The sequence below is a fragment of the Triticum aestivum genome, chromosome 3B (assembly GCF_018294505.1).
Source record: "Triticum aestivum cultivar Chinese Spring chromosome 3B, IWGSC CS RefSeq v2.1, whole genome shotgun sequence".
In the NCBI taxonomy this organism is placed as follows: domain Eukaryota; kingdom Viridiplantae; phylum Streptophyta; class Magnoliopsida; order Poales; family Poaceae; genus Triticum; species Triticum aestivum.
Genome location: NC_057801.1, coordinates 796,712,232 through 796,721,572, shown reverse-complemented (window position 1 = coordinate 796,721,572; position 9,341 = coordinate 796,712,232).

The window sequence follows — 9,341 nt, the reverse complement described above, 5'->3', positions numbered from 1 at the left end:
ACAATGACATTATTATATAGAAAATGAGAAATCAGCGGAAATATTTTTCTTTTTTATCTCACACCATAATGAAAAATTGACATACCTATGCAAACACTCTTCTTTTTGAAACTCAAACCACGATGACATGTCGACATAACAATTGACATACCAATGAGAACATTATTCTTTTTTAACTGACACCATAATGACATTATGATATAACAATTGCAACATTCACTTTTTAGTAACAGGTAAATACACTCGGAGTCTCGTGGCGGTTAGTTTGGTGGACAAACTTGTAAAGTACATGATTGCAGTCATCTAAATTGCGCAGGTGTGTAAATACGGTCATATTTTTCATATGCGGGTGTATCATGCGCTTGCGTACGTGGCACCCCAGGCCCACGCTTAACTTGTTCAAACCCTGGGTCGGGCCGGGTCTCGGGTCGGGGTTTGTAAAGCCTGAAGCAAAAATCCCAAGCCCGGCCCCCGCCCCGGCCTGGCCCGGCCTGAAGCACATGAACAGTGCCATATTCCAATTAAAATAATTATATTTGTGATTTTCAAATAATATAATATACCTATATTTCAAATAAAATATACATTTATTGCCATTTCGGGCTTTTTTGGGCTTTCAAGCGGGAAAATGGAGCCCGGGCCTGGCCCGGATGTTGGGCTTTCGGGCTCGGGCCTCCAGGCCAAGCTGACCATGCACATGTCTACCCGCTGTTTGTTCTCAAAAAAAATGTCTACCCGCTGTTAGTGATTGGAGCGCCATATTTTGTGAAAACACCCCTAAATTTAGTGTCAAATTCTGGTAAAAAATCCACTAAATGACATTTTTTGCGGAAAAACTTTCATCTATTCATCTTCAATCATGGTAGTACAACGGACACTAGAAATAATAAAAATTACATCCAGAACCGTAGACCACCTAGCGATGACTACAAGCACTGAAGCGAGCCGAAGGCGCGCCGCTGTCATCGCCCCTCCCTAGACAGATCCGGGCAAACATTATTGTAGTAGACAGTCGGGAAGTCGTCGTGCTAAGGCCCCATGGAACCAACGCACCAGAACAGCAATCGCCGCAGATGAAGAGTGTAGATCAAAAGGATCCAACCTGAAGACACACGAACGAAGACGAACGACGAACAGATCCGAGCAAATCCACCAAAGACAGATCTGCCGGAGACACACCTCCACACGCCCACCGATGATGCTACACACATCACCGGAACGGGGACTAGACGGGAGACCTTTATTCCATCTTCAGGGAGCCGCCGCCGTCTCACCTTCCTGAGCAGGACACAAACCCTAACAAAGCTCGAAAAAAAATATGAAAGCGGAGCCCTCCCACCGGCAAGGGCCGAGATCCACTCCGCCTCCATGGCCCTAAGGCCACCGGAGACAGGACGGACCGGCGCCAGCGCCGGTGGGAGGCAAAGAACCCTAGTTTTGGGGAGGCGGCGGCTGGCTACGTTGGAGGCGGCGGCTGGGTACGAGACGTGAAACAGATCTCCACTAAATGACATTATGAATCTATATTATCCTCGGGTCTCACATATATGAGGGTAAATTACACCGGTATCGTCCTACTGTATGAAACAATCTTCTAACAATATGTGCTTTGTACAGTGCATGTCGCAATAACAACGAGGTGAATAATGTCTCCATGTAAGCACAAAGGAGCAAATGACGTTATGACATAGCAATTGACACACCAATAGAAACATTCTTCTTTTTAACTACTAGTCTACCACCGCGATGACATTATTATATAGCAGTTGAGAAATCAATGGAAATATTTTTCTTTTTTAACTCACACCATAATGACAAATTGACATACGTGTGCAAACACTCTTCTTTTTTAAACTCAAACCACGATGACATGACGACATAACAATTGACATAACAATGAGAACATTCTTTTTTTTAACTGACACCACAATGACATTTTGATATAACAGTTGCAACATTCACTTTTTAGTAAGATGTAAATACACTCGGAGTCTTAGAACTTGCGCGCGGCGGTAAGTTTGGTGGACAAACTTGTAAAATACATGATTGCAGTCATGTAACTTGCATGCGCGTGTAAATACGGTCACATTTTACATAGACGGGTGTATCCTGCACTTGTGTGGCACACCAGGCCCACGGTTTAACCTGTTCAAACCCCAGGCCGGGCCAGGCTTTGTAAAGCCCAAAGCAAAATCCCAAGCCCGCCCGGCTCGAAGCACATGCATAGTGCCATTTTTCAATTAAAATAATTATATTTGGGATATTAAAAATAATATAATATAACTGTATTTCGATTAATATATACATTTGTTGCCATATCGGGCTTTTGTCGGGCTCTCGGGAAAATGGAGCCCGGGCCTTGCCCGGATGTTGGACTTTCGGGCTCGGGCTTCTGAGCCAGCCCATGCACATGTGTACTCACTGTTAGTGACTGGAGCACTATATTTTGTGAAAACACCCCTTAAGTAGTGTCAAATTATGGTAAAAAATACACTAAACGACACTATGAATCTATATAATCCCCGGGTCCCACATATATCAGAGTAAATTACACAGGATAAATCAAAATAAAAATAGATGGCAGGATAATTCCTGTCGTGCTGTATGAAACAATCTTCTAAAATAAAATGTCACATCCCTAGTTCAGGCCTTGTTTGTCTTTGCTTTAGCTTCCATGCATCATGTTTAAATTCTTTTGAAAACTTGAAATAGGGATTGCTTAAACCCTAGCATCAAAGGAATTCACTAGGTTCAACTAAAATAATTTCGGTGAATCCAAATGGCATTCAAAAATGTTCATCATTTCTGGAAAATGCTGGAAACAGTAACCAAAGGTGTTGCACATTTTTCCATGACATATTTGGGCTCTGAATTAAATCATATGGTATTTTCATTTGTGCATTTAAATACTATAAAATATTTTAAATGCTCAAATAATCATAAACTAAAATGTTTACTGTTGGATATATTCTAAACAGTAGCCATGATTAGTTTCATGATTTTTGGATCTGTTTAAGTATTTTAAATAAAGCCCTAAAGACTACAGAATAATAGAAAACAGAAACAATAAATAAAAGAGAGAGAGAGAGATTTTTACCTGGGCCACCTACCTAGCCGCAGCCCACCTGGCAGGCCCAGCACTGTGTTGGCCCATGCCAGCCAGCTGCTTCGTCCTTGCCAGGCAGGCACAGAGGTGACGCCGGCGACCATGAGCTCACCACGGCGCCACCTGCTTGCCGCCCGCGCCCCTGGATACCTGGGTGAGCTCCACGTCGCCGCCCTTGGCCCCCTCTCACTCTCTCCCCGAGCTCCTCTCCTCCTCTGGCTCTCTCGCACGCAACCACCGAGCGTTGTCGCCGCCGCCGACGAACACCACCGCGGCCATCGCCTCTCCCTCGCCTCTCCGTGCTGTCCAGAAGCTCCGCCTCGATGCCACGGAGCCCCAAGACGAAGCACGCACTCGCAGGACGCTCGAAGCAACGCCATCATCCTCATCCATGCCGTCGGCCGCCGGAGATCCCCCTCGCCGCCCCGCTTGCTCCGACCCCTCCCCGAGCCCGCTGAGTCCTCCGTTGAGATCACTGTGAGCTCCGCTACCATTTCCCCTCCTCCCCGTGTTCGTTCCCGCACTCTAGCCGCCCTTTTCGCCGGGGCCATGAGCTCCTCGCCGCCGGCGATGACGCAGACGAGGCCAGAGCCATCGTAGCTCACTCCCGAGCACGGCAACGTGCTCCACACCTCACCAGGAGCCTAACACACACACCAGCTTCCCCTCCCGAGCACCACAACGCCAAACCCGCAGGTGCCCGAACTCCGGCCGCCGCGGAAATGCTCACCGCCGTCAACTCCGGCCATCCCAGTTGCTGCCGCCACCACCACTAGATGCGCGACAGCTCCAGCAAGCCGTAGCAGCAAACCGCACTTAAAACGGAGCCCCATAGCAAAATCCCGACTCCCTCCGCCGCGGATTTGGTCGCCGACGGCTGAACTCCGGTGAGGCCGACGTGGCGCACTTACTTAGCCGCTAATGACCCTGCTAATTACCCCCTCACTCACTTACATATGGGCCCCACGCCCTAATTAACCCGGTTTAGTTCCTTTTTAAATAAAACCAAACCCCACGGGGCCCACAGGTCGGTTTGACCTGGCCCCGTCACACTTTGACCGACCCCACACGTCAGTGTTGACCATGCTGACGTGTGTGTTGACCGGGCCCACCTATCAGTGTCACTAACCAGCCCCAGTCACTGACCAGTGGACCCCACTAGTCAGGTTTGACCTGGAGGCGCCCAATTGACCTGCTGACATCAGGGTGATGTCATGCTGACGCAATATGTATTTTCTGGATTTATTTTAATTCAGGAAATTCTAGAAAATGTCCAAAACTTCTAAAAATCATAGAAATTCAACCGTAACTCCAAATAAAATAAGTTATATATGAAAAATGATCAGAAAAATTCAATCTATCCATCTGCACTGGTTTCATGCATGTTCAAACAACTTAACCCTGCTGTTTAGTGCAAAACATGATAAGGCACCATTTGAATTCATAATTTGAATTTGGGGTTGAACCCTTGGTTCAATATGACCCAAATCCATCTGGTTGTAGTTGCATTATGCCAACACACTCATATTACCATGTCATGATCATGCATCATATTGTGCATTGCATTGATTGTGTTCTTCCTTGTTTGCCGGTATTTGTTCCCCATCAGTAGACGTATATTCCAGCGACGAATTCAATGACACCGATGAAGAGCTATATCATCTTCAGAAGTGCCAGGCAAGCAAAACCTCCTTGTTCATTCCGATACAATCCCACTCTCTCGCTCCTGCTCTCTTTTACTGCATTAGAACAACAATGATTCATCTGTTACTTGCTGCGGTAGCTGAACCCCTTTATCCTCTGCATGACCTGTCATTGCCACAGTAAATAGATGAAACCCACTAGCATGAGTAGGAGTTGTTTGAGCCCTGTTGTGCCTACTCATTCATGCTTGTTTGTCATGCCTACTACTGCTTAGAGTTGAGTTAGGTCTGATTCATCGGGGATGAATCAGAGGTGTGTGAACATGTCCTACTTTGTGTGAGCTAAGTGTGTGAACATGATTTGGTAAAGGTAGCGGTGAGAGGCCATGTAGGAGTACATGGTGGGTTGTCTCATTGAAGCCGTCCTCAGGAACTGAGTTCTGTGTTTGTGATCCATGAAACAGTTACTACCACGCATTGGGCCCGAAACCAATGGACCCTCTCGGCTTCTTAATCACCCTTGTCCTCTGTCCAGGAGTTGCAAGTAGTTTCTGGTGTTTGTAGTATGCTGGAGGCCGTGGGCAGCGCTGACCGGAGGGGTGGGCTGTGATGCGGTAGGCACGTGGAACGGTGTACCAGGCGCCCGTTTGGTGTCTCGGGAACCCTGCACACATCGTTCGGGGTCGTATGTGGAAACCTCGGCCGGACTCCCTGCGGATGGAACCTGAATAGGCGATAAACCTGGACTAGAGACTTGAGTGTTTAGGTAGGCCGTGGCCGACACCCTCGTTTGGCTTCCGCTTGAAGGTTGCCGAGTACATGTCGTGTAAACGGCGGTAACTGGTGAGAGCGTGTGTGAAGAAGTACACCCCTGTAGGGTTAACATCATCTATTCGAATAGCCGTGTCCGCGGTAAAGGACTTCTGGGTTGCCTGTACAGTTCATAGACAAGTGAAAGTGGATACTTTAAAATGCGCAAGATAAGCGTGAGTGCTATGGATGGTGTTCTCGTAGGGAGACGGGAGCGGATCCATAGTGGTGTATTGGTTGGTGAATATGTGGACTCGTGTGCGCCACCTCAAAAGAGTTACTTGCAGTCGTAGTTCAGGATAGCCACTGAGTCAAAGCTGGCTTGCTGCAGTTAAACCCCACCATCCCCTTTGTTGATACTAATGCATATGTAGATAGATCTGATGTAAGTCTTGCTGGGTACATTTGTACTCACGTTTGCCTATTTTATGTTTTTGCAGAGAGACTTCAGTCTCACTAGTAGTTCCGCTTGGACTTCGACGTTTAGCTTGTTACCTCAGCTACGATCTTGTGCCCTCGGCAGGATCTGGTAGTTAGTCAGGCTTTTTAGCCTTTTTCATTTATAGATGTCTGTACTCAGACATGTTAAGCTTCCGCATGTACATTGACTTGTATGCTCTGATTGTTGGGTCATGAGACCCATGATTGTAATATCTCGCTCCTCGGAGCCTATTGAATGAAATACTTGAGTTGTAGAGTCATGTTGTGATGCCATGTTGTATTTGCACATATCGAGCATATTGTGTGTATGTTATTGAAATGCTTGGTATGTGTGGGATCTGACTATCTAGTTGTTTATCCTTAGTAGCCTCTCTTAACGGGAAATGTCTGTTGGGGAACGTAGCAGAAATTCAAAATTTTCCTACGTGTCACCAAGATCTATCTATGGAGAAACCAGCAACGAGTAGAAAGAGAGTGCATCTACATACCCTTGTAGATCGCTAAGCGGAAGCGTTCAAGTGAACGGGGTTGATGGAGTCGTACTCGTCGTGATTCAAATCACCGATGATCCTAGTGCCGAACGGACGGCACCTCCGCGTTCAACAAACGTACAGCCCGGTGACGTCTCCCACGCCTTGATCCAGCAAGGAGAGAGGGAGAGGTTGAGGAAGACTCCATCCAATAGCATCACAATGGCGTGGTGGTGGTGGAGGAGCGTGGCAATCCAGCAGGGCTTCGCCAAGCACCGCGGGAGAGGAGGAGTACTTGTGAGAGGGGGAGGGCTGCGCCAGAACTTCGTCTATGGCTCCCATGCGCCTCCCCACTATATATAGGGGTGGAGGGGCTGGTTTCTTGCCCTCCAAGTCCATTGGGGCGTTGGCCAAGGTGGGAGGAAAGAAATCTCATTATTTCCTTCCCCACCGATTGTTATCCCCCCTTTTTAGGGATCTTGATCTTATCCCTTCGGGATATGATCTTATTCCTTCTAAGGGGGGATCTTGGTGCGCCTTGACCAGGGGTGTGGGGCCTTGCCCCCACTACCCACGTCCATGTGGGTCCCCCCATGCAGGTGGGCCCCACTCCGGAACCTTCTAGAACCTTCCCGGTACAATACCGAAAAATCCCGAACATTTTCCGGTGGCCAAAATAGGACTTCCCATATATAAATCTTTACCTCCGGACCATTCCGGAACTCCTCGTGATGTCCGGGATCTCATCCGGGACTCCGAACAACATTAGGTAACCACATACAAACTTCCTTTATAACCCTAGCGTCATCGAACCTTAAGTGTGTAGACCCTACGGGTTCGGGAGACATATAGACATGACCGAGACGTTCTCCGGTCAATAACCAACAGCGGGATCTGGATACCCATGATGGCTCCCACATGTTCCACGATGATCTCATCGGATGAACCACGATGTCAAGGACTTAATCAATCCCGTATTCAATTCCCTTTGTCTATCGGTATGTTACTTGCCCGAGATTCGATCGTCGGTATCCAATACCTTGTTCAATCTCGTTACCGGCAAGTCACTTTACTCGTTCCGTAACACATCATCCCGTGATCAACTCCTTGGTCACATTGCGCATATGATGATGTCCTACCGAGTGGGCCCAGAGATACCTCTCCGTTTACACGGAGTGAAAAATCCCAGTCTCGATCCGCATAAAACAATAGATACTTTCGGAGATACCTGTAGTGCACCTTTATAGTCACCCAGTTACGTTGTGACGTTTGATACACCCAAAGCACTCCTACGGTATCCAGGAGTTACACGCTCTCATGGTCGAAGGAAGAGATACTTGACATTGGCAAAGCTCTAGCAAATGAACTACACGATCTTTTGTGCTAGTCTTAGGATTGGGTCTTGTCCATCACATCATTCTCCTAATGATGTGATCCCGTTATCAACGACATCCAATGTCCATAGCCAGGAAACCATGACTATCTGTTGATCACAACGAGCTAGTCAACTAGAGGCTCACTAGGGACATATTGTGGTCTATGTATTCACACGTGTATTACGATTTCCGGATAATACAGTTATAGCATGAATAAAAGACAATTATCATGAACAAGGAAATATAATAATAATACTTTTATTATTGCCTCTAGGGCATATTTCCAACAGTCTCCCACTTGCACTAGAGTCAATAATCTAGTTCACATCGCCATGTGATTAACACTCACAGGTCACATCGCCATGTGACTAATACCCAAGAGTTTACTAGAGTCAGTAGTCTAGTTCACATCACTATGTGATTAACACTCAATGAGTTTTATGTTTGATCATGTTGCTTGTGAGAGAGGTTTTAGTCAACGGGTCTGAACCTTTCAGATCCGTGTGTGCTTTAGAAATCTCTATGTCATCTCCTAGATGCAGCTACCATGCTCTATTTGGAGCTATTCCAAACAACTGTTCTACTTGGAGCTATTCTAAATTATTGCTCCATTATATGTATCCGGTCTCTCTACTCAGAGCTATCCGGATAGGTGTCAAGCTTGCATCGTCGTAACATTTACGACAAACTCTTTTACCACCTCCATAATCGAGAAAATTCCTTAGTCCACTAGTTACTAAGGATAACTTTGACCGCTGTCCTGTGAGCCATTCTTGGATCACTCTTGTACCCCTTGACTGACTCATGGCAAGGCACACTTCAGGTGCGGTACACAGCATAGCATACTGAAGAGCCTACGTCTTAAGCATAGGGGACGACCTTCGTCCTTTCTCTCTTTTCTGCCGTGGTCGAGCTTTAAGTCTTAACTTCGTACCTTACAACTCAGGCAAGAACTCCTTCTTTGACTGGTCCATCTTGAACACCTTCAAGATCATGTCAAGGTATGTGCTCATTTGAAAGTATTATTAAGCATTTTGATCTATCCTTATAGATCTTGATGCTCAATGTTCAAGTAGCTTAATCCAGGCTTTCCATTGAAAAACACTTTCAAAATAACCCTATATGCTTTCTAGAAATTCTACGTCATTTCTGATCAACAATATGTCAACAACATATACTCATCAGAAATTTATAGTGCTCCCACTCACTTCTTTGGAAATACAAGTTTCTCATAAACTTTGTACAAACCCAAAATTTTGATCATCATCAAAGCATACATTCCAACTCTGAGATGCTCACTCCAGTCCTTAGAAGGATTGCTGGAGCTTTGCATACTTATTAGCATCTTTCAGGATTGACAAAACCTTCCGGTTGTATCACATACAACCTTTCCTCATTAAAATCGTCGAGGAAACAATGTTTTGACATCCTATCTGCAAGATTTCATAAATAATGCAGTAATCGCTAATATAATTCCAACAGACTCTTAGCATCG